Raw genomic sequence first — 26839 nt, forward strand, 5'->3', positions numbered from 1 at the left:
TGTGGACAAAAAGGAGATCAATTAAATAAGGGAAGATATATATTAATACACCTATAGAAGAATAATTAAAGATTCATGCATAATGCCAATGATCCATGGCTCAAAACCCTCTATTTTTCATTATGCATTCATGCATAACTCAATTTGTAGATGACACGCCTCCCAAATAGTCCATTACTAAAGATGAAATTTGTTCCAATTTTTAGTGGAGAAAAAAAAAGACTATTGAGGAAATGGTTAGGAGCCAATGAGATGCTAGGAAATTTAAATGAAAAAATGGAAATTAATTTAAAAAAAAAAAAACTTATGATGTTTTTGTTGGATTATTTTCTCATTTTGACTACTCCCGAGACAAGATTAAATACTAGAAGTTAGGTGAAAACATTAGTCCTTGCCTATAGATGGTAGAGACTAATAATAATTACTTAATATAAATGATGGTGTAGAATATTTAAGTATACTCTGTGTCTATTTATTTTATATTTTTTTATATATTATTTTTTTCTATAGATTCTACAACCTTTGTTTGCAATCATGAAGTACAAACTAGTCCCACTTGTTTTTTTTGTTTTACCACTTTTTTGGTAATCTTTGAGAGAGTTGGATAATCATGTTTCTTGCAAGAAAAAAAACATTTCAAATTAGAAATTATATTAGGAGTGAATTCCAAATTTCTAGTTTTCTATTAAGCATCATCTCTATTTTGTGTCTTGATTTGATCAAACCTATTAATGATAACTTGATATGAGAATTGTAAATGAGTTTTTTGTTTGTCAATTTTATGCTCAATTATGTTATTGGTCTCCTATATGATCATGATTTAATTTCTCAAAATTATATATTTTAATATTATGTATGTTTAGAGGTCAGTTCCATAAGTTTTATGCATCGTCATACTTTTAGAGTGTCATTATTTTCCTTATTTTGGTACCCTTAATACTGATCTCAATAGGGTTTTCATGTCCTTGTGAAAAAGATTTTGTATTTTCCCTCAACTTATTTGGTTGTAAACAATGTCATTCTATCTATCCAAGTCTAAAGTATTTATTTTTGTATCATAAACCTCTTGTAATGGTGGGATATTAGACCTACTCAGCAAATAGTATGTATTCCCTAATATGACCAACTCTATTTCTTGATCCCTTTACTTTAAATTGGGCACCTTGATTTTTAATAAGCCATTGGAATTTCCCAATCTCATACATTACCTCTATCCAAGTTCCATCTTCCAAATTCTTTACAAATTCATTTTTTTCTTATTTTAGAGTTTAAAAATTCATCCTATATGAATTACAACATCCCATTTTCATAACCATTTAGAAACATTGATAAATGACAACAATTTACATAACTTTTCACATTCATTTGAAATGATGTATAAATAATGACTACATTCACAATCTATTGAAAAACAATTCAATAACTATAACAAAATTAACTAATTTCTATCTAACTGAAAAGGATATAACTAAATTGATTTTTTAAGGGAAATGAAATAATTGAATTAACTCTATAAATGAAAAGCACATAAAAATAAATTACCCACTATAAGGAGATGAAATGTCCAAGCCCTAGCATCTGGTGGAGAGGAGAAGCATTATTAGGGGATTAACCTCCCAATTAGGGACCCTTAGTATCCTCACACAATCTCTACTGAAAAGGCCCTCCCTACCCAAGAATAGGCATGGCATACCCTTGTCCTACCACTGACCATCCTGATGTTAGAGTATCAGCTAGGTAGTTAGCTAGGTCTTGGATACCTTTTGCTAACATACCTACCAATTGCTAGCAAACTGACCTCTAGTGATCACAACACTAAACATGCCACTAAACCTATCCTAGCTAAAGATTTATATGGATACAATGTGCCTGATCACCCATTGCTCGACTAGATGACAAGATTAACATTGTTTGATCAACATGAATTAATTAGTTAAGATAGTTTTTCCTCATCTTATCATTATTTATGTGCCTCCAATATCCTTCTCTTATCTTACATGTATAACTTTCTATTCATTTGGCATAGACCCGCACTCTTCATCTCAACCTTTTCGGTCTTCTTGGATGAATTTTGATGTGGTTTCTTATAACATTGATCATTCTTATTTTACTCGAGTTTGAAAATCCCTCTACTCGATCTGGACTTATGACACTCATTCATAAGTAAATATTTAAGTTTTTACTAAAATTTCTTGTCTCTATAATAGTGCCTTCCCTTATCCCAAAGGCATACATAAAAATGCCTATGTATAACTCTACATTGGATTTAGAATCCTTTCAATGAAAACAACAAAGTTCTTTAAAAAAATCTTGCAGAGGTAGCCAATAATTCAAACTTCTTCTGTAATAATATTACTAGTTAGATGCACAATAAAATGGTAGTTCTTTTGGTGTTATGCTATAGCTATATTTTCAAGGAAAGTCAATCAACCTTCAGCCAAGATTTGAGAGCTTATCATATAGAATTTTTTAATTGGAAATGTGGAAGATTGTATGACTTGGGAGAGAATTATCTCCTTAATTTTATTGGAGAGTTTAACCTCATGTTATAGGTCCTTGCTAGGGATTAAATAATAAAATAATAATTGGCTAATGACAATTACTGAGCATGAAGTAAAGAATATATAGGCTTTAACAATAATGATTCAAAATACTATATATTATAGCTCGTTATGATGAATCCAATGATTTTTATAACACTATAGAAACAACCATAGATACCACATATAAATCTCAATGTAAAGTTGTGCAACTCAATTCTATTATTGACAAGAAAAATGCAAAGAGAGTAGCCAAAAAAAAATCAAGAGGAAATTGTATGTAAGAAGAGTCTTCTTGAAATATAACCATCACATATGATGAGCTTGTATCTTGCAAAATGCATGCTTGGTTACAAGCAAGAAGAAAAGGTGGCATCCAAAAATAAGTTATACTCAAGAACCATACAAGGTGGTCGATAAAGTAATGGCTCCAATAATAAAATAGGCTAATAAAAAAAGTAATGGTCCAATGTCACAAATATAACTATAAAATTACCAAGTTTGAAATTAAACCATTAACATAAGTTGGAAATAAGAGTTCCTTTAATGTTTTAATATAGAGGTATCATTTACACCCACTCATACTTGCATATGTAAAGTACATGTATACATATGCACATGTAATATTCTAAGTATACAAATATTATGTATAAGAAAATATGTGTTTATATTAAACATAATGAATATACACATGCACATGTATATATGTACATGTACATGCATGTGTAGATACCATGGTATCATCATATTAAAACATGCCTTGCCATGATAGGAAGCTCTACGATCATTTATTACCACAAAGGTAATAATTTGGTCTAGTTTGATTATTTCATTATTATATCAAGTATGTTGAGCAATCTGTTCATGGTAATCACTTGGTATGCCCTTGCTTTCCTAATCTAGCTTCCCTAACCAAGGTGGCTTAGAACCCATAGTTGATAGCTCAATTGTAGGTGATGCCCTCAAGCCTTTTCCTTTTCTGGAAATGTCCCCCCCCCCCTCTTCTCACATTTGTACAAAAATAATTTATCAAGGTAATAATGTACTTCCAAATAATTTAATTAAAATCATATATGCATAATAGTTTTCCATGTTCCATTCATAAAACATCATAATGAAAACTATTTTTTCAAATTCTATTAGGACATCACAATTAACCCACATTTCAATTTCATAATATCCATAACAAACAACTAATTACTTCATTTTCACATCAAATCAAATGAATAACAATTTAACCTTCCAACTAAATTTCATTTATAACTTCAATGACTATAATGATTTTTTTTTAAAACTAAGCAAAAATTTGGTATGTCACATGAATCCCTTTTATATGGAACTAATTCTCTCATTTTCATGTCCTTGTGATATGACATCAATATCACCCTTGTATGATACCTATGACTCGATCCATTTTTTTAAATTGAAACATCTCTTTGTATAGTGTTTATGTCTTCCTCTTTTGAGGTTCCCTAATAATTCATACAAGTTGATGTCATTTTTTCACCCCTAAAATATTCTATGTCCTTCAAAATAGGAAGTTGGACAATCCATCTTTGTTGTACCCAAATCCATATTTTTCGTTAACTTGAGTTCTTGCTTTAATGTTTGATCAGTACTTTAGAGTTTAAATTTCATATTTTCTTCTGACACCTACCATAAGGTCATCCTGATTTATTTATCCTAAAATTGATATAGCATTTTTCTTCTAGGAGTCCCCCTATGAGAATCCCCATTTTACATCCCACTGTGGTATGATTTCCTATTCATCTCCTTTCACAATTTCACCCTTTCTTCACCAATTTCTCTAACTCATCTCAAAGGCCCAAATGTAATGTATGTTGAAAAATCAATCAACATCATCAAACAATATTTAGACATGAAAATATTATATTATTCACTATGTAATATGATTTTAGTGTAATTTTCATGAATAATATGAATGGTTTGGATATAAAAGTGTTGAAGTTAGAGTTTTATTAATTGAGTATTTTGCCTTTGAACTTTGAGAGAAAGTTCCCAAAATATGCTTTTCTTCACTAAAGGAACAAGGATTTGATGTAGAAAAATACTATGATTATAATGATAATTTTAATGCAACAAGTCAGACCTACTATTTTCAATGATTTTTTGTACATATTCATATCTTGTTTTGTTGTCTCATGCATAATTTTGGATGTAACAAGTGATAAATTTAGTAACACATATTTGTGGAAAAATATTTGTGCTAATTTTTTTATTTTGAATTATATGTTTTGATTTCATGATTACTAAAATGTAGGAAAATGGAATCTAGCTAAGATGCAAACTAATAACCATTTATAAGCTCTTCGTTTGAAGAAAAATAAGTTAGGCCTAATTTCAACCCCTTAGAAGAGTCAATTACTACGTATAATTTCTATTTTTCAAAGATATCATTATGATTAGATATAATAAATATTAAAAGTAATTAAATAGATAGGTACAATGCTAGGAAATTGACCAAAATTGGCATAAACAAAAGAATTTAAAAAAATTGAATTCTTAGATGGTATTTAGAAATGAGATACACAAAGAATATATGTCTACAATTTTGGACTAAAAGTAATAGTCTATGCATATATGCACCACTAAACAAGAGGTGTAAAAGTTATTTTTATTTTGAGGATATTATGGATTAGGATTTTTTGTAGATCATACTCTTGACATTTCAGCAAAAAAACACTAGTCACAAGATTTGATTAATAGTGACTAGGGTTTTTCACTTTTTCAAAATCTAGAATTGTGCATCATAATCTTCTATTTATCAAAATAAAATTCTATTCTATTGATTTTATAATCTATATATAGAAAAGAGGGTAAAATGGTTGCAATGAATAGAATCATGTCTCTATCTAATCACATGTATGTGTTAACCTCCACTAGAATTATGATTGACTAGAAAAGAAAGCTTACTTTGGTAGGGTGGAGACTAAATCTAAAGTGGAAAACTGAGCTGAAATGATTATAACTTTTCATTGGTGATACAATACATTTTAGACAAGTTATTAAATTTTTGATGAAATAACATGATAAATGATAACTAAATTAATTGAATACTTGAAGATAACTTGTTGGAGATTGATGTTCCATGTACTCAAATATTATCTCAATGAGGGAATGTTAATTCTTGAATGGAGCTTGTGGAAAATTAATATTATGTGGATAATGATGTAGTGCAAGGCAAGAGTATCACAAAAGGAGATGTCCTAAGCCCCAACAATATAACTATGTAGCGGAAACACAATAGAAAGAAGCAACAATGCAAGATCTGATACCAAATTACAATAATATATTCATAAAATATAACTGATTACATACAATATGCCTGGCTATAAGGCCTTCCAAGTTAGGGCCAAATACAAATAGAAATTACAAAATTAGTTTTGCAAGATCCCTTTAGATCCAAACACTATCCTAGGTAGCCTGGATCTGTAACATAACAACAATCTAGAAGAAACCACCAAGGAAATCTCAACTTGTGCTCACAAGCCCACCAAGAAATCTCCTTGTTTTCCAAGCTGCAGCTACTAGCTCTAATCCAAATTCATCCAAGACCCAAGTTTGAACTACCTCACATTTAGTACTTTGTCCACAAACTCATAACTTCATGACAATCCTATTGTAAATTGTCTCACATTCGGTGCCTTGTCTACAGACTTATGAAAACTCGTCCTTCAGCTGCTCCCACACTCAACCATCCTATGAATAAATGAATCACTCCCTCATGAATTAATAAAAGACTCCAAAAGATCCCATACTTATACCCAAATAAGCCACAAGTCATCCTCAACACAAATTAAATGCCACCAGTCAGCCTACAACAACAATTAAATGTCCAAAAATTGATATCTAAGTAAAATCATGATATCTCCTAGATACAATTGAATTAGAATTAATGCTTCAAATAATAGGCATAAATTTAGGTCCTATAAAACCCCTTGAATGAATAGAGGTTGATTCCTCAAGGAAAAGTGCACATCCATCCCAAAAGTCATGCACAGAAACTTGTTGCGTAGTTTGTCAGAAATTGATACTGTAGGAGAATTGCCATATCTCCCAACTTATAATGAATTAGAACTTGTACCTTTTACCATAGTTATTAATATAGGCCTTATTTAAGCCCCAAATTTAATATCCTCTCATTAATTAAGGATAATTAGTTATATGACCTTCAGTAGGAACCCAAAAACTAGAAAAACATAGTTCTAGCAACAAGGTAAAAACTGCTCAAACTTCAACTCAATCCATCTGATCTTTATGAAATCATGAGGAAAGGTTCCCCAATGTGTCTCCAAAACATCCCTAAACATGAAAAGCATCACACCACCAAAATCCAGTCTCTATGCTCCTGCATCAGACTCCCCAGGTAAATAGAAAAGTATGTCCCATACTTTGATGCTCAAAGAAAGATTGTCAACCAACTTCATCTTTACCAAAGGCTTCCACTTCATCAAAGTCAATAGAAAAAAATTGAAACTCCACCATCTATACTTAATCCACTAAAACATTAGAATAAAATACATATAAGAAACCCAATTAGCATGCTCACACCCAAGTACAAGCTGAACAAAATGTTTCATCAACAAATCCTCAACTAGTGAATCCACACCAGTAACAACAAACACCAGTTAGTAGAAATATGTAGACCTCCATCAAAAAATGCCAAAATCACAACACTAGCAATCTTATTTCTCACAACAAGATGCTTTGCAACACATAAGTCATCAGCAACAATAATCGGATCATCCACGAGCAAGTGCTCTGCAATTTCCATGTCAAACTTAGCCAAAAAATCATGAAAACTAATTTCCATCCCAACATCAATGAGGTTAGGAAAATTCTCAATAAAAAATTGTAGTTTCTCTATAGGTTATGTATCAAACTCCACAAAATGATCAGCAAAACCAATCTCTTCCACCTCGACCTTGTTATGCCATCTTCTCTCATGAACAAGTCTCTAACTAGCCAAACAAATCTTTGACAAATCAATATACTCTAGCTCCACAAACATCTACAGAATGTCTTCCCCCTCCTATCCTTATCTCGATTAGCTAAACTAGTTTAAAATCAAGCAACCATCTACTTAGCTTGATCAGCCAAACTATCTTCAACCTGATCATACATCTTAGAAAACCTCCTTTCTAGCACATCACAAAGATTTGCAATCATCCCAGAGTCCAATCCTCTTGGAGCCAACTCCCAAGATCTTTGTAAACCCTATAAAATAAATCCTTCCCACACTCCTTGTGATAACCTCAATTTTTTTTCAAGTTAGATCACAACCTACCACCTCACATGAACAATCAAGAACCACATCACAAGTCTAGGACCATAGATCTATAATCTACAAACTCTCTATAATCATGTTTCAATAAGACCAGTCTTCCATATTCACATCCATTTATCCATCTATAAGACCTCTAAAATTGCAAGTCAAAATCATGATCTACCACCTCACAAGAAAGAGATCTAGGACTCTAGAAAGAAAATCCACTAACAAATCAAGATCAAGAAAATTCATCTTGGATATATTAGCCTACCAATTGAGGCTTGGTACCCTATCATGAGTATTCATGGATTTATTACAGATTTTTGGTATGAAATTTTTGTATAAAAACTTTAGGCTCACTGTTGGAGGCCTAAACATGCATGAATGAGACCTAAAAACTTGATAGATGGGTGCTTATATGGACTAGAGCCTATAGATTAGGAGTTGAGTATTATGAAAAGTGGTTATAATAGCCAATCAAAGTAAAGGTTCAAAATTTATGGCCTTCCAAAGTTGAGCTGATGAAAACTTCCAAAATAAATGTTAAAAGTGTATTTAACTCACTCTATATTTATTATTAGGGTCTATGAGACCTAGGTATTAAGTTTGAGTGTTTGGAACCTTCTCAGGCAAGATAAAATTGCATATTTGAGAAATGATCGTACATTATCTAGGAAAAATCTAGGTGATAGTTCACATATTTTTCTTGGAGATTACTATAATGAAGGCACTTATGTGGGTTAGCATATAGTAATCTTGAATTTTGTAGTTCCACATTTGCGGTGATAATAAGAAGCCCATATTTTGTTCTCACAAATTGATGTTATTTCTTTGTTTCTAAGATGTATTTATTGTATTAAGGGGAGCACCCTTCATCAAGTGGAATAAAAGTTGGAGTTCTAGAGGGTGTGAATAGATCAACAAGTATGAGCTAGTTTGCACAAAGAGTGTGTTTGGGCTAAGTGTGTAGACAAATCATTGCTTGTTAGATAGTTTTCACTAGGTTTTTAGTGGAAGCAGGAAAATACCTCCATGAAGAGAGTGTGGTGGAAGAGTTGTAGGTGTTGTAGTTGAGGGTTTTAGAGCCCTTTAGAGATAGATTCAACCATTGGAGGAACAAATGTGTAGAGGAATAAATCATTCTGTAAGAGATGAAAGCAAGGATGAAGGTGAAGAAGAAGAAAATATTGAAATAGACGTGGTTTTGAATCCAAAAGAAGAAAGACTTTTCAAGGCCATCTCCAAGATTGAAAAAAGACCTAAGTTTGAGGTTCCTACATTTTAAGGAAATATTAACCCAAAGAAGTTGATTGACTAGATCAATGAATTGGAGGAATGCTTTAAGTATGAAGATATTGAGGATCCTAATAAGGTCAAGTTTTTGAAGGCAAAACTAAAGGGACATGTGAAGATCTAGTGGAAAGAAATTCAGTTGAAGTGAAATAGAAGAGGAAAGGAAAAAATCACCAAATTGGATGAGATGATAGCTAAATTTAAATAATGGTTCTCTATTCAAGAGTATAATGAGGAGCTCTATTGAGTTCTCATAAGAACTAGCCATGCAAAAGATGATGAGGATAAAGTAGTGCATTGTCTTAATGGTTTAAGGCCAAGCATTAAGGAGGAGATCAGTTTGATTTGAATGAATAGTATTGAGGATGCATACCAATTTTCCCTAAGAGTTGAGGAGAAGATGACAAAGAAATATGATAACAAGAATAATGGAAGAGGTCACGGTGGAAGATCTAGTAGAAGGTCTTATAGAGGCTGAAATGATAATCAAAAGATAAAGGATGAGGCCAAAAATAGTAGTTATAACCAAAGGGGAAATAATTCCAATCATTTCCATGACTAGAACAATAGAGATCAAAGAGGAAGAGGCAAAGGGAAAGGATATAGAAGAGGATGTTTTCATGAAAAATGTTTTCACTGTAGAGAAGAAGGGCATAGAGCATTTGAATTCTTCCAATGAAAAGGAAGGACTAATAGAAGAACCAAATCCCAGGCTAGAATTGTGCATGTTGATGAAGATGCCAGATCATCACATTCTAAATATGTTGAAAGAGGAGGTCTTGTTGAGTGGTAAAAATGAACTTGATCAAAGAAGGAGCTTGTTTCACACAAGGTACAAATGTGAGGATAAGTTTTTTCATGTGAACATTGATGGTGGAAGTACTAAAAATCTATTGTTAGAAAAGATGGTCACAAAGTTGAAGCTGAAGAGGCATAAACACCCGCAATATAAATATCATATTGCTTGGGTGCAAGATGACCACAAGGTCATGGTCAATGAGCAATGTTTAGTGAAATTCAATATTGGAAGCTACCAGGATGAGGTGATGTGTGATATCATACCTATGGAAATATGTCATATATTGTTGGGTAGGCCATGGTAGTTTGGCAGGCATATTGTACATGAGGGCCTACAAATGCATAAACTTTAATAAAGGGTGGAATAAATCATAAGATGAATTCATTGAAGGATACAAATGACTTGGTATGTAGTGTTGCTAGAGTCTATATTTTTGATGTAAAGATGTTGTTAGAGGGTATGAGGGATGAGCATATGTGTTTTGTGATCATTCCAAAAGATGGCAAAGAAGAAGTAGAAGTACCTCCAAAATTTTCAAATTTTTTAGAAGAATTTCTAGATATTTTATTTGATAATATGCTTGATGTATTGCCACCAATAAGGAAGCTTAGTCACTAGATGGATTTGATTCTAGGAGCCAAATTTTAAAATAAGGAAGTACACAGAATGACACCAACAGAAAGTGAGGAGTTGAATAGACAACTACATGAATTGTTGAAGATGGGGTTGATTTAGGAGAGTCTATGTCCATGTGTTGTACCGAAGTAGTATAAGCACCGAAGAAGAATAAAGAATGAAGGATGTGCACAGGTTCTTGTGCTATCAACAAGTTCACAATCAAGTATAGATTTCCATTTCCAAGTATGGATGATATCATGGACTATTTGAGTGGAGTTGTATATTTCACAAAGATAGCTCTAAAGAGTGGATACCATTGAATTCTTGTTAGAGAAGAAGATGAGACTTCAAGAAAAGGGAAGGATTGTGCAAGTGGTTAACCATGACTTTTGGTCTAACCAATGCACCAAACACTTTCATGTGGCTCATGAATGAGGTACTGAAGGAGTTTCTAGGTAAGTTTGACATTATTTACCTAGATGATATTTTAATCTTTAGTAAGATGTTGGAGGAGCATTTGATGCATATTTGAAAGGTGTTTGATAAGTTGAGGGAAGAAAATTTGTTAATAAAACTGAAGAAGTGCACTTTTCTTAAGAAGGAATTGGTGTACATAGGATTGGTAGCTTCAGTAGAAGGGTTGAAAATAGACCTGGAGAAAGTGAAGGCTATCCTTGAATGGCCTACTCTAAAGATTGGTACAAAGGTAAGATCTTTTCATGGATTGGTTAGTTTCTATAGAAAATTCATAAGAGGTTTTAGCAATGTTTTTGGTCCCTTTACTAAAGCAATGAGAGGGGATAGAAAAAATTTTAGTGGAAAATAGGAGATGATAAGAGTTTTAATGGAAAAATTAATGTTGGAAAAAGTACAAGGAGATTAAGGAGATATTGGATAGTTGTGTTGAAAAAATTACAAGGAACATAACTTATGAAGAATACCTAGTCAAATGGTAAGGGAGGTTAGAAGATGATTCATTATGGATAGAAATGGAGGAGGGCAACCATCTTGGTTTTCCTCTAAACACTTGAGACGTGATAGGGTCACTTCTCAAATTACCCTAGGTGTCTGATGCAGGAGCATCCTACATGTAAGAGCAATATTACATCACCCAAAAATATTTCCATTCTTGTTTCTTAAGTAAGGGTTGATTCAGTGTAGAATTGTTATTTTTGGAGGCTTACTACTTAGTAACTTAGTCATACAATTGAAATGTCCTAATTTTAGTGGTGGAAATTCATCTCAAAATAGATCATCCTACCAGTTGATTCTCAATACCATATCATGAGTATTCATGGATTTATTACTGCTTTTTGGTGTGCAATTTTTGTATAAAAAATTCAAGCTCACCATTGGAGGCCTAAACATGTCTAGATGATACCCAAAAAACTTGACAAATGGGTGCTTGTGAAGATTTGAGTATGTAGATCGGAAGTTGAGGATTCTAAAAAGTGGTTATAATAGCCAATCAGACCAACAATTTAAAAGTTATGACCTTCTAAATTTGGGCTGACCAAAACTTCCAAAATAAATGTCAAAAATGTATTTGGCTGACTCTATATGTATTGTTAGGGTCTCTCAATCCTAGATATTGAGTTTGAGTATCTAGAACCTTCCTAGGCAACATAAAATTGCCCATTTAAGAAATTCTTATACATTGTCTAAGAGAATTTTGGGTGATAGTTCACAGCTTTTTCTTGCATATTACTGTAATGAAGGTGCTTATGTGGGTTAGCATATTGTGATCATGAATTTTTTAATTCCGTATTTGTGGTGATAATACAAAGCTAATATTTTGTTCTGGAAAATTCCTATTATTTCTTTGTTTCTATTGTGTGCTTTTGATATTAAGGGGAGTACCCTTCATCACCATATATTTTAAAACTAAAATAAATCTAACTATGAATGACATCCATCAACATGAAAATGTAGACATACAACACATGAGATTTTGGCTACCCAAAAAACCTCCAATTTGAAGGTAGAACTAGGGTGTGGATGATGCCCACAAATCTTCACTACTGTAGTAATAAAGTTCACATATTAGGGCTACAATATTGATCACTTCTAATGATCTACCCTATGAGGGGTCTACCTTATTAAGAGCTTTACAAGACCGTTAGGTCTACCTTGATTAAAGGATTTGAAACTTAAAATGAAGTAAGCACTTTGTTAAGAGATTTACTTAGGCCTATTAGTACCACTCTATTAAGATATTTACCCTACCTCACTTGCCAAAATGATTTAGTACTTGATCCATCTATTTGCACTCACAATTTTCATTAATGATCTTCTCTTTCAAATCTTTGATCTAATCTCCTATTTGATATATCTTTTATCTTCTCTTCACTACTTCACTTAGTTACTATACTCTATGACTTCACAAATTCTCTTGTAGCCTCCAAAACATAACTCCTATACATAAGAATTCATAGTATTTTTCATGCATACAAAATAGGCTTTGGATCTTCCCTTATAAAGATATATGTAGAGTCTTTTAGAATAAAGTCAAAAATATAGATGTTTCCCTTTTATCCTCTTCATCTGATTAGTTATCTTCAGTTCATAGGGATTGACGATCCACGCCAAAAATGTGTAAAAAACTTTGTAACAATATTTGAGATCATTAAATGCTATTTCATGTAATCTCAAAATGATTTACCTAAAAGCTTGTGCAATTCACTAGATTTTTGTTCAAACTGTGTTACTCAGCACATACTATCTCTAATTCTTAGTCATAACTATTGTTGCTATTGTTACTTGACCTCAACTAGCTCAACACCTTTTGTATGACTCGGCATGTACCAAATTTTTTTTTGCTCAACATTTACTTAACTCAGCTTGCATAGGAATACTCGACGACCATAGAATTTCTTGGCTCCTATAGAGCTCATAATATATAATATTATTTACAAGTCTTAACAAATAAATGACATGGCCTATATAGAGTGACTTGGTCACAGTGATGACCAACCAACTTTGCCTTATATATGACTAATAATTTGAGACTAATAGACAACAAAAGTAGAAAGATTAGTAGACCCTAAGTCCCACATTTTCATCAAACCCTCTAACTTGCACAAAATCTTCTAGCATCATTTGAGACATGTCTCTTAAATACTTTTCTACCAATAATTTGATCAAATAATGATCAAAGACAAAATTAGACTTACCTTTTTTTTATTTTTGGATGTAATTTTTTACAACATATTGAAAAGAATGTTTAGAATTTTCATATCCCTTCTATGCTTCATGTGACTTAATATCTTGATATGTATATTAAATAAATTTTCTTCCTTCACATTTTAGGTATCTAATCACAAATACTAAACTTTGTCTCCATTTTCTAGAAAGAGAAAACCTTTCTACTCCTTACTTATATACACTCAAAGAAGGGTATAAGGTTTTGTAAACTAACTCTTGAAGACTAAATATCTTTGTAATTGGGGTAATTTTCATTGTGAAACCTTGACATTTATGTTATCCTTTCCTTAGTTGCAATTAATTTCAAGCTCTTCATCATTTATTCACTATTTGAAAGGTCTAGGAAAAGTCTAGTTCAATATTTGTATCAGTCATTTAACATTAGAAATTAATCAAGTTTTCCACATTTCCAAAATGAGGCTCACATACTAGGTCTTCGAGAATCATTATGTGAATTGTAGGATTATTACACGTAGCTTTGCTAGCCATGACTCTATCTTTGGCACCAACTTCCATAGCATTGCTTCTGCAAAGATGTCACACTTGTGACGACAACTTTGATGGATAGACATCACAATTTTGATAATGTATGATCCTGTCTAGCTTCACTTCATGACAGCTTTTGGAATCACAAATGAGATGGAATCCCTTGCCATTGCAATTTTAGATGGAAAAATTCTAACGGCCAACTAATGGGAGCCAATTCCTGTTGGTGTAACTTGGGCGACAGGTGATCGCCACAATTGTGACATCCTATCATTGCAATTTGACCCCAAATGTAGTAGTGATTTATTTATTCTACAATATGAAATAATTGGTCCATTATCGTGGCTTTCTCATCAACATCTTTGATATCATAAGCATCAAAAAATATATCTTTTATCTCTTTTAGTACCTATTTATGTTGATGCTCCCTTCTTAATTCTTCTTGTTTTTTCTCCTAGCCAATAAATATTGCAAAATTTGCATTTTTTCATAAGTTAAGTGACCATTGTCAAACTTTGGAATCACTATTACTTCATCAAGTGTCACTAGCATTCCAGGTGATCTTGCCTTCTTCTTTAGCATCTTCTTCCTTTTTGACTTTGGGGTGTTGCTACTTAGAAATGCTAGTTCTAGAGAGTGTGATGAGACATCTACACTCAGTGTCTTGAGCTCTTGTGCACCACTAGCATCAATAATTATTGAAGCCAAATCCTTCTAAGTTGCAATCACCTAGTGTTTAGGTGTATCACTTTTCTAAGCTTTAGTTTGTGTAGGAAGTTCTACACTTACTCCACTCTCTTCCTCTACTTTCTTTAGCTCCTTGTACCCTATTCCTCAATCCTTGCTTGGCTTGGTGGCTCTATCTCCTTTGTTCACTTAGCAATAGGTCCTAAGAGTTGTGGTCTTCCTTCAACTATAATAGATTTCTCTACTTGAGCATTCATCTTATCAATATGTCCCTTTGTGGTATTTTCTCTTCAACTACCAACACACTTTGTTTCTCAGTATCTACAACAAGTGCCTTTTTTAATAATTGAGCATTGCAAACAATAGTAGTGATAGGTGTCTTAGTTACAGTCATAATTACCTATCCATCCATATTTGTCTTACCAATTTGTAGATATTCTATTATTTGTACAATAACTAGATTGATAGTGTTCATTAGAGTTTCTTTAATAGAGCTTGGAGTTTGATCCTCTTTTTATTGCTTAGTAGACACTATCTTTTCTATCTCTTTGACATCTATAGTCACATTGGTCAAAGTAGTGGTAGGGGTTTCATCCTCAATAATGACTATCTTTATTTATTATTTATTTTCTTGAGAAATTTTGTCTATAGTTTCCACTAACTATTCTGCATCATTGTACAAGTCTTTTGTGTTATCCAATTCAACTCTATCATCCTCTTCTTCAACCAATGTTGTCATTAGCCCAAAATATTTCTTCTAGACAAATTTTCTTTCATGAACAACATCTTTAATTTTATTTCTCAAAAACAATTAAGCTCTTTTCTTAGACACAAATTTATTTACAAAATCTATGAAGGCTATAGACATGTGAGTTTTTCCTAAATCAAGCATAGTTTGGGATAAAGTAGTTTCCCTTGTTTTTATTTCAATTCTTAATGCCCATTTCCAGTTTGACAATTTTTTTGTATAATTCTTTGAGCAATTCCTTACCTAGTTTTATTGATGAATTTTTAAAATTCACCATCATGTTTAAAACAACCTGCTCTACTTTTTCTTTATCACCTCTATCTAATCATACTTTACATGTTTAAAACCTATTAACCTTGTTGAACTTCTAATATTCTCACATACCTTTTCTATATTTTGAGGAGTTTTCCTCGACACTATGTGAAACTTACTTAGATCATCTAATTCAGTCCTCTCAGCTTCATCCTCCTCCTCCTCATCAGGTTTAACAAGTTTTCTCCTCAATCTCTTCTTATGAACTTTCTTTGTCTCCTTGACATCTAATGTCCTCTTCTTTCCCTTTTTTATCCTAGTTATCTTTACTATCCCTTTCTTTTTCTTAAGGAGTAGTAGGGCTTGTTGCCTTAGATCCTTGTCTAGTTACTCTTCTTTATGGTATAGAAGTGTGTGGGGTAACCACTTTCTTTAGGATCATTTTCACCTTAGGATCTACAATCAAAATCTTCTTACCTTTTGATTCCTAAGGCTTGACAACCACAAGCTCTTTACCTTTACATTCAACTTCTTATCCATCTTTGGAACTTTTATCTACATCATTATTTTGATCTTTGCAACCTCATATGTGTCGAATGGCTTGACATTCTTGTCAATTCCTTCTTCCGATAGTGTTATAATAGAAATAGATACTCATCCACATTAACCTTATATGACATTGGCCTTAACCATGTCACTCTTGGTATGAATACTTGAGCATAGATATAGTCGGTATCCACCATGAAGCATATGTAATCATAATATTGATCAATAATGGCTTAGATCTATTCTTCATTTCCTTTTGAACTCTTCAAAATACCAATCCAAAATTGTTTCAAAAATTTCACCATTTTTCTCAATATATCCATTGATCTACTCAGTTACAAGTCTATCCTTATCCCATACTACATATCCAATTATAGGAAAGGATTTATGTACATAAATGAATATGCATAGACTAATTGAACCAAAATTACATAATATATTCTTTGATTTCTCAATGTATCCAATATTTTCTACTAGCTAAATCAATTAAAGCTCAACCAAGTCATAGCTATGGTCCTTCTTGACTATTTTGTATCCCAAATCTATTCCTAGACAAGGCACATTGTTCAATCAATTGGTTAATAGAATCTACATACAATCACTCGGACTACAAACTCAATAAATACATCATCAATTGAATAACTATACATTACTTGGCCATTCCACTTCAACTTTTTGAGGTATTTAATTATATTCCTGGCCTGGTAATGAACAGTCATTACTCAGTCAAGAGTAGGGTTACTAGTTACCAAATGTATGATTGATTTAGTAATTTAATTGGCCTATTCTTTAGCCACAACTTCATATCATGTAATTTGGTGCACGAGCACCACAAATATTCAAGCCAAAGTTGAAGATTATGAAGGCTGCAAAGACCCTTAAAACAAATTAGAAGGAAGGAATGTATAAACAAGGTCATCAAATCAATTGGATGGCCTTGGAACCTATAATGATGCTAAAATAATGCAATTCCTAATATTCTCAAAGCATTAAAAGTGAGATTTTAATTGTCCAAAGCAATAACAATTAGATTTTGATGGACTAAAGTTGTCCAATGTTCTATTAGGTCTTCAAGATAGGTCTAGGTATAGAAAAGAGTTTAATGTTTAATAAAACCATTGTATGGCTTTTCAAGTTCAAACATTTGAATAAAAAGGTAACAACTAGTTTAGAGGGAAGTTTAGTTTGTAATGATTTTAAACTTAAATATCCAACTCAATGATGATAGTTAGTTGGAATTAGTTATAGGGGAGTCTTTTTAAAGGATCTCCATTTTGGGGAAGAGGTGTGTCAAAATTGGTGTGTACGGATCTGCAAATAGTGGGCAATAAAAAATACTCTTAGTTCTGCATTCCCTATTTTGGAAGTTTGTATTGACTAAATTGGAGGTCAATATAGGTTTTTAGAGTTCTTCACTTATTTGAGTTATTACCCGATGCAATTTAGATTGTGTTAAAGATCATTGGTTGCGCCAGTTGCTGATTGACCTAGTGTTCTCTATTTATACTTGCGACTGCAGTAGAGTTTTAGGAAAGGGAGTTATTCCATAAATAATTTAAATGTCTCATATTCATGGAATTAAAACTTCTAAATTTTTATTATTAATTGACTAACCATGCATATGCAGACTTATGGGAATAGGAGTGATCACAAGAAAGGTGTAGTTTGAAGATATAATGAAATTGAAAGCCGTATATAGCAGGGAATGATCTACCCGAGTTTGGAGTAGATTTTTAAGTTTGAAAACATATTAATATATTGAATGGAGTGTGGCTCAATCATCATTTGAGTGCAGGGTGGTGTAGAGATCTAGGTTTTGAGAAGGCCCTAAGGAATAAGGGTTTGGAGCCTGAGAAGAGCCAAAGTTATCAAGTATGTAGCATGATTAATAAGGTAGAGTATTGTGTACTTGAGTTCAATTTATAGGAGTATGGTATTGTCTTAAAGGTCTCTGTGTCCAAGTTAGTTGGGTTTCTATGAAACCAATTAGTATCTAGGGATATTGTGATAGACCTAAACAAACAATAGCCTTGAAGGATTTGAAAGTTGTTGGACACAAGAGTCTAGAACCTCTAAAATTAGAAACTCTTATTTTGTTTTGAAAGCCATCAATCTATCCTCTACATCACAATCTTCCCAAAATAATAGTAATCCATTCTACTTTGAAAACCATAGGAAAATCTAGGGCACGAGTTAACCCTTATTAAATAATGAATCTATTTTCCTCCTTCAATACTTCATTCTTACATAGATTATCATATGCATTCCTTAATTTGAATCCACCAATTTATCCAGCCTAGCACATATAGAATGATCATACATTATGCATTATATTGACATGGGATGGAATAAATGACAATGCTCTAGATGAGTCTCTAGTCATCGTGATCTTTGGATAAGCCTTGAATTTTGGAGGGCATGCATCACTAAGCATAATCTAATCAATACTTTCCTTCAGTGCCTCCTACTTCCCACTTCAAGATGTAGATGATTCCATTGCAAAATAGGTTTTTGAAAAATAATTTTTACAAATCAACTTAGTTCAAGAAATATTGTGCACTTACATAGTTTCATTGATGACACACATTAAAATCTTCTAAAATGTGCAAAAAATTGCTTTACAATTACTTTGATATCATTCTAAGGGTTGTACACCATTGGACGAGTGTAAAAATGAACTCAAAATTGACTAAATATCTTAAAATGGTTGAAATACCCTCTCATTTAATGCTCTATACTTTTAGTAGGTAAATGAAAAGTGCATGATAGTTGTCTTAGTTTGCATAAGACAACTCGGGCTTCATACTTCCATTCACTAGCTTGGTCAACACACCAACTTGGTCATAACTGCATTCCAATTTTCAATTAGAGCTAGGTCAAACATATCAACTCAATCAACATAGTGACTTGGCCACAACTTATATTGATAATGATGCTCGACATCAATTCTAATTCAACTTGGAATATGTACTCTTTCCTCAATTTACACTTCAGATATGTCCTAATCCATCTCACCTTATACAAATATGGATTTCATGACATCACATTTTAGGAGTTGATGCATGATAAATAATTTAAAATAAAGTTCCCCACATACCTTCTTTGTTTAGTTTAAAGTAGTGTGATCACTTGTTCCATTAGATTGGGTGATCTCAACTTTACTACTTCCACTATTACATGCTTCTTCCTTCTTCTTCCATTTTTGATTCGTATAATTTATTTTATGTTATACATCAATAGTGCCTTTACCTTTCTTATGTTCATTTCTTGGTGTAGGTGCTTGGGTCCTATGGTTTTTGCTCAAATGTCCAATATTATGACAGTTATAGCAAACCATATTTTTATTCATCCAACTCTAGGATTTATCTTTGAAATAAGTTCTAATACTATTTTTTTGCAACATGAGCATATTGATCACATAAATAATAGTTATACCATATGTTGTAATCCCAATTTAGGTGTCCAGTTAGGTTTTTCCTTTGATATGCACTCTTGTGCTCTATGTTCATACTTTTGATAATTGTAGCAATATCCTTCAAATATAGGTGCAAGTGGTGCATTTATATCTTTGGATCTACACTCATGTCCTTGATATCCTTGTTTCTTAGAATTCAAATTGTATCCACTAAATTTGGGCTTGGAGTTTTGCTTACCAATCTTGCTTTTGAAAATATTTTTTGTGTGTCTTAGTTTCCCACAATGATAACATGTAGGTTTATTTTTCTTTGTCTTTTCATTCCTCTATTCTCCACTTTATGATGATTCTACTTCCTTAGTGGAAGATAGGTGCTCACCACAACCTAGTCCATATGTGTCATGGGGTCTTCTCTATGATTTCATCAACTCTTTATAGTATCTCATAGCTCTATTGGGTTTATTCAACCTATCAATGAAATCCTTTTTAGATATCAACTCATTCCTCATACACTCATTCTCCAATTTCAAATTTTTAATCTCCACATATTTCCTATTAAGTTCTTGATTTGCACTTAGAAATTGATTGAGCATATCAAATTGCATATGTGTGAGTTTCTTCACATTAGATATCATTTCATCAAGTCTTGTGGCCACTTCTCTCTTGTCTTCATCAACCATTTTGTTATCTTCCTCATATTTATTTTTCTGTTTAGTTACTTCACACAATCTTATTGATTGGATTTCATGTTCTCTCTTTAGTCCTCTTATTTCTTCATTTAGTGTATTATTCCTCTCCAATAGATTTTATATTGTTTTATCACTTTCACTGGAATCATTCTACATGATTTCCATCTCATTCCTTCTCTTTAAGGATTCAATCAATTCCTCTCTTTTTGCTTCAATTTCCTATAATGAAAGCTATATATCAAGCTTCTAATTTTTAATGATCTTTCCCAGCTTATAAGCCTCCATCTCTAGAATATTGACTCATAAGTGGTTAGACTTATGCTAAGAGAATAGAGCTATGATGTTGATTGTCAAAAGTCTATTGGGAAAGTTAGATATTGAGAGGGTGGGGGGCGGAGTTGGGGTTGGGATTGGTGGGGGGTGGGTGGTTAATTAGGATTTGTACAAATTTTAACCTTTGAAACAAATGTCAAATCTATTATCTTTTAGCTTAAACCCTTATCTAAACAATATAATAAATCATATAAGCATTTACTGAAATGATGTATTAGATCTAATAACTAATCACATCCATAAATATGAAAGTAAATGATTAACAAATAACAAAAATATTTTAGTAATCCAAAAACCCTCAAGGTGAAGGTAAAACTAGGGTGGGGATGACACCAAAAAATCTTTACTACTACAACAATAAAGTTTTCCTATTAGGTCCACAAGTTTGATCACTTTTGATGATCTATCCTATGAGGGGTCTTCCTTGCTAAGAGCTTACAAGACTTATTCAATCTACCATGAATAAAGAATTCAAAATTGCAATGAAGTAAGAATTATGTTAGGAGATTTATAAAGGCCTGTTAGGACCACTTTGTTAAGAGATTTACCTTGATTCAATTGCTAGAATGTATCAGCACCTAATCCTTCAATTTGTAGTCAATATTCTAATTACATATCTCCTCCTTGCAATCTCTAATTTTATTTCCAATCTGTTATATATGTATTCCTCCCTTCACTTCTTTTCTCAGTCACCATGTCCTATTCTCCTTCAAACTTTTCTTCAAGCATCATAACTTATCTTTTCTTATACATACACACACCGTGAGAATAGGGTTTGGATCCTCCTTTTATGACCAACTAGAGAAAGTTCTAGATCAAGATCAATGATCTAGATCTCTCCCTTTTTCTACTTAATCCTTCCATTTTCTTGATTGGTTAATCACCTTGCACAAGGATTAATTATCCATAAAAAATTGTGTAATCATCTTCTTAAATTACTCCCCAATCATTCAAACATGCATTAAGCCAACCAAAAATTATTTACCTCAGTGTTTGCATAATTTGAAATAAATATGTCAAAATTGGTTCACTCGAAACATGATCACTCTAACTCTTGATCATAACTAATCTCTGTGTTGTCCCTCAACTTCTATATGCTCAACACTTACTAAATGACTTGACATGAACTACCTCTATATATCTCGACTCACACTATCTTCCAATCAACTCAACATGTGTAGGAGTACTTGATGACCATAGACTTTCTCAGCAATAGTAATTGCTTGGCTTCAATTGAGATATGAATAAGTCTAATATACATAGCTCAACCTTCATAGGATGGCTTAGTCACAATGATGACCGACCAAATCTTCTAAATAAATGACTAAGCATTTGACACTAATAGACAACACACTCTAGGGATCAATGGTAGGAACTAGATTCTATTCTAGAACAATGATGAGTCATGTTGGGGATATTTTGTAGCAAAGAGAGAAACCATTAATATAATGAGTTACTAGTACTACTAGCCTACCCTTCACAAGGATGCAATCAAATATGAAAGGAGGTGTGGTAGATGTCAAAACATGGGCATACCAAATAGATCAAATGAAATTCCATTAAACCCATACGTGGTGGCAATACAATTTGATAAGTGGGGGTTATATTTTGAAGGACATATTGATTCTCCACCCAGTGACAAGTATTGCATATTGATATACATTAGTTATGTGAAGAAGTGGGTTGTAGTAAAATCCATGAAGTATGCAAGTTAGAAAAAAATTCAAAGTTTCTCTATGAGGATATTTTTACAAGCTATGGTATTTAAAGAGATATTTTCATAGACTAAGGAGAGAAGTTTACCTCCACACTTATCATAGCCTTGGTGAATGAATATAATATAAGGTATAGAAATTCAACACATTATCATCCACAAGAAAAATGACAAGTAGAAATTACAAACAAGGAAATATAAGCCATCCTTACGAAGATAGTATTTTTTCATAGGAAAGATTGTGAAGTTAGATTTCCTACAAGAAAAATACATTAGGGACAAAATATTTCAACTAGGAGATTGGGTACTCCTCTAACAACTCAAGATATAAAGATAATATGACAAGATTGCAAATGAGATGGATTGACCCATTTTAAATTGTAGATTTTTTTTACAAGAAGAGTTGTTCAACTTACTATAATTGATCTAGTACAATTCAAATTATTAGTTAATGGTCATTTCCTAAAGATTTATCGAAAACCAAAATCTAAACAAGAGTTGATACAAAAAAATTAATGTAGGTCTTGATTTTGAACTTCCTATAGTTGTAGAAGGTGAGACATTCTATCACACCCTTTACCTAATCAGCTATGAGAATACAAGAATAATAAATATTTCCACCTTTTATGTAAGTACATTTCTTCATAATCGATTCACCAAATCTCTACCTCACTCTAGTTCTCTCCCATAGTCATTTCACAATATTTTTATTGCACCCCTACTTCTTCAACTTACCAGTTCAACACAACCAACTTTAGTGATGATCAAATACTCTACATTTGTTACCAAATCTAGGAATGTACATAGCATTAGTTATATTTATTACTTTAGATACTTTATAAATTTACTACATTATTAAAATACACATTTCACATAGAAATTTCCCTTCGTATATCCTATCAAATTTCTAGGGTATGTGTGGAAACTTGCTAGCATTTTGGATTGGGAGGGTACACGTGTGTCATGCAATCTGGATCATTAATATTTAGAAAACCGAAGATAACATGTGACTTTTTAACTACAAATCTTACGAACCTAGGTTAAAATGAAAACTTATGTGTAGTGTGTGCTAATATAGCCAATATTTAAAATTTTGAAGTTCCATGTAGTACTAATAATGTTTTCATTCCTTGTAATGATACCCTTTTGGTACATCCAACCTTTAATGAGTTTTTGTTTCCCTAATTATGCTAAAAACTAACAAGTTGGCTGAATCTCTATCTTGGAAGAAGTGCAATTTTTTTACAAGTGGTTATAGAGGGTTCAAGAAGTTATAGGAACTTGTGTCTAAAGTTATTCTTAGATATTACTACTTTTATAAGATATTTTTCATTTTTAGAGGAAATAAGAGTAATTTTCATAAAATTATCAAAAAATGAAAAGCCAATGACTATCCATCGAAGAAATCATCGTATATGAGACGTTTATGTGATTCCAATGGCTATCCATTGGAATTGTGAGGGCATCATAATAGAAAAATATGGAATGTGTGATGTTGGAGAGAGTGCTTTCCTAACAAATCTATTTCTAAAATTCAACTTTGGTTATGAACATTATTAGGAGACTACAATTCTCTTACCACTATAATTGGTTCTCCTATTTTTTTAATCTTTTGGGAGAGACTAGATGATTCTTGTGACTGTCAAATTCTACATATTGTGGAGAGGACCAAAAACTAATGGAAAAAAGTTGTTTGTACATTCAAGCTTGACATAGACAACTTTTTTCATTAGTCTTCAATCCTCCCTATATTGGAAAACAATTGATAGTCACAAGAATCATCTGGTCTCTCCTAAAAGATAAAAATAACAAGAAAACTAGTTATAGGGGTAAGAGCATTGTAGTCTCTTGATAATATTCATAACCAAAGTTAAATTTTAGAAATAGATTTGTTATGAAAGCACTCTCTCCAACATTACATATTCTCTATTTTTTTCTATTACAATTGCATATACATACATACATATATGTATATATACATACATATGTATATATACATACATATGTATATATACATACATATGTATATATACATACATATGTATATACATACATACATACATACATATACATACATATATACATAGAAGTTGAACTTTCTTCTTCAACTCCTTACACTCAACTCTTCACTGAAATTACTCTTCCAACAGTGAGAATAGCTACTACAAATTCCTGGAAGCCAAAGAACCCTGAACCTATGGTACATTTTCTAGAGACATGGGAGGTTTTTTCATAACATTTTGGATCACATAGTGATGCCCAAATTAACAACTATAGTAGATACTTTGAATCCTCGTTGGGAGAGTGTGCCAATACATGCATGGTTACATCCTTGGGCTAGCATATGGACCCTTTATATTGAACCATTTCTTATAAATTGGATAATTTAATAGAAAAATATGAATTTTTAATCAACCCAGCTAATCAACAACTAGACCAATGAATCACAGTGACAAAGGCATAAAATTTATGACTGAAGTCCCTAAGAAAGGAGATTCAGGCAATGAATCATTTGATAGGGTACTAGAAAAAAGGGAAAAAAGGAGAAGATATGATCATGACCATGATAGCGAAAATAAAAACTCTGGACATAGTGGAATGAATTTAGAGAAATATAATAGAAAGTTTATGAAAGGTTCTGATTAGAGGAATGAGATTTATGGAAGTACCAAACATGATGATAATATATATGATGTAGAGGGAAAATACAAGAATAGAGATATGGAAAAGAATTCTTATGATCATAGAATTGGTAAGTATCATAAATTTGTAAAATGTCAAGATTATAAAGAGCCTAGAAGGGTTGAGACAATGGGAGAAAGAAGTAATTGGGGTAGAGATGCTGAGAGTGATAGGTAAAAAGCACGAGGAAGATAATGATAAGAAAGTTCTACTAGCTGGGAACAATTGATTGTTCAACTTATCATACCTAATCTGATGATAATTCTACAAGAAATTGTAATCAACCTAGCTAGTCAACAACTAGACCAATGAATCATAGTGACAAAAGCATAAAATCTATAATTGAAGTTAGAGAATGTTTGCACGATCCTACAAGCTCCTTGAGATACTATTTTGTACAATTTAGTTCTCACTCTTGTAATAATGTTGATACTAAGGTCTTCATAAAATCAAACTCATACTAAAAATAGTTAAGTGCTACCTAACTATGTCCAAGGCATTTTCACATTGGAGGTAGACTCCGTCTACTAGGTTGCCTACATACCCATATCTATAGGATCAAGACCCTTGAACTACTCACTCAAATGAATATATAGTTTCAGTTTCTAATTGTTTTGATGTAGTTGTATTCCTATAATCACTAGTGAGTTTTAATCACCTAATCCAACTCTTTTCCATCATATGCTCACTTGGGAGAATCAGGTGGTTTCAATAATTACAATACTATAATACCCTAGTGCAACCTTTGTGTTGTATTTTATAGTTAATGTAAGGTTAACCTATATACATTCTAACTTACTCCTTATATAGTTATGTTTAAAAGCTTGTGATAGTAATCAATGTGACAAAAGCTTTTTTAAAAGCACATATTCCTTTTATTAAATGTAAGGTTGATTACCTGAACATCCATACATGTATAAGCATGATAAGTTATCTAGAATGTCATGAGATTGATCTTTAAAGTACTTGGAATGTCCTTATTGCCTCCTGCTACTCTTAGGGGAAGTCTATCTTCATTGCTCATGAGTAATTCATCACACTAGTACATCTAAGAATGTCCTCATTGCCTTCTACATAAAATGAATCCAATATTACAAAATTCCCCCCTAAGAAATAATAGTTCAAGTGAGTTTTATTGTTTTTATGGTGTGCCAAGATCTCTCTATTTATATAAATACATACATACATACATACATACATATATACATGCATGCATACATACATACATACATACATACATACATACATATATACATACATACATACATACATACATATATACATACATACATAAACACATACATACATACATTATATATGAAGAAGAGCATGGAGATCACAAGGGCATAGCACAACATTAAAACACAATGATCACAAGGGAATGAAAACAAAATCCTAGATCTCCATTGATATCCACCAACATTCATAGCTCTCCACCCTCTTTCACATGCATCTCTCTATAATCAATTAAAAAAAATGGGAGGCACTCGACAGAATCTAGGAAAGTGTTGTGGTAGGTACTATGACATTGGAATCACAACTT

This window comes from Cupressus sempervirens, chromosome 3 (genome assembly GCF_028749045.1).
Source record: "Cupressus sempervirens isolate cs-2001-9-10 chromosome 3, ASM2874904v1, whole genome shotgun sequence".
NCBI classification, from domain to species: Eukaryota; Viridiplantae; Streptophyta; class Pinopsida; order Cupressales; family Cupressaceae; genus Cupressus; species Cupressus sempervirens.